The sequence below is a fragment of the Micropterus salmoides genome, unplaced genomic scaffold (genome assembly GCF_014851395.1).
Source record: "Micropterus salmoides isolate LMB-PRFRI ecotype aquatic unplaced genomic scaffold, ASM1485139v1 Ms_hic_scaffold_18, whole genome shotgun sequence".
NCBI lineage: Eukaryota > Metazoa > Chordata > Actinopteri > Centrarchiformes > Centrarchidae > Micropterus > Micropterus salmoides.
Genome location: NW_024040928.1, coordinates 13964879 through 13965375, shown reverse-complemented (window position 1 = coordinate 13965375; position 497 = coordinate 13964879).

The following is a 497-nucleotide window of genomic DNA, read 5'->3' as shown; positions in this document are numbered from 1 at the left end:
CATTAACTGTGTTCTCTTTAAAGTATTTAAAGGGAACATAAATTCTCCCAATCAATCTTTTTTTCATTTAAGAGAGCTGTCCCATGTATGATGGACCAGGTGTCTCATACACAAACAGTCTGAACAAGAAAATGCTAGCGTGTTGCACAAAATACTGCACATGTCAGGATTTCAGGTGTCACTTTTCATGCACTATATGCATTTTGTACTTTAAAATGAAGGGAGTGACTTTACAATAATTAACTACCATATCATTACCTAATAAATTTGTTGCACTTTGAATGTATTACCTGCATTAAAACATTTTTATGATGCAACTTGGCAAACATTTTGTGCATGAATTGCAGTTTCCTTGTGCCGTAAGTCTTAACCAACAGTTAATGCACACATTGCAGATGCGGAAGAGCAGTTTGTGTGTGAACGTGCATTTTGTGCACAGTGGAAGTGATTTGTGCTTTTCAGTGAGAGAAGCTCCATTCCATTAACTGCAATTTTGG